Source organism: Vombatus ursinus, unplaced genomic scaffold, assembly GCF_900497805.2.
Source record: "Vombatus ursinus unplaced genomic scaffold, bare-nosed wombat genome assembly UNPS02010193.1, whole genome shotgun sequence".
Classification (NCBI taxonomy): domain Eukaryota; kingdom Metazoa; phylum Chordata; class Mammalia; order Diprotodontia; family Vombatidae; genus Vombatus; species Vombatus ursinus.
In genome coordinates this window covers 158,422-159,078 of record NW_020949971.1, presented here as the reverse complement: position 1 = coordinate 159,078, position 657 = coordinate 158,422, and positions in this window count along the sequence as shown.

The following is a 657-nucleotide window of genomic DNA, read 5'->3' as shown; positions in this document are numbered from 1 at the left end:
TGGCCCCTTAGGCTTCCTTTCCCATTAGCCGAACTAGGCTTCATTACTGCTTTGCTCTAGAAGCTTCAGCTGCTTCCTGTGTCCTTGAGGATGAGGCGTGAACGCCTCCCCTCTGGCTTGCAGAGCCCTCCACTTGAAGCTTGCCCTCTTACCAGGCTGATCGTGCATGATGGCTCCAGGCAAACTGAGGGGCCTGCAGCTCCTCGGAGGGGACCTCCCATGGCCTGCCTCGGTTACTGCCCAGGCTGTCCCCCACATCTGGAATGGACACCCCAAGGGCCTTCAAGGTACAGCTCAGGAGGCCCCCCCATTAATTTGCTTCCCCTACGCCCAGTACTTGGCATGTCCTTCTCTGTGATGGTTGTAACCTCCCCATAGAGGGGAAGCTGCTGAGGGCAGGAACCAGTGCAGTTTTGTCTTTTCCGCCAGAGTCCTGCCCTGTGCCTGGCACCGAACAGGCACCTAATTGATGTTGTGTACATAAGCAACTTTGGGTCACTGTGCTCTGAATAATCAAGCCAAAGGTGTCTGTTTGCCTAGCCACAAGCACACAAATGGGTGTTGGGCTGGAGCCCACTCACACAGGCTCAAAGGCGCTCCAAGGTGCTGAGGAGAGCCAATTGTTAAATTTTCAGGGCAAGCATTTACATCTCAGAA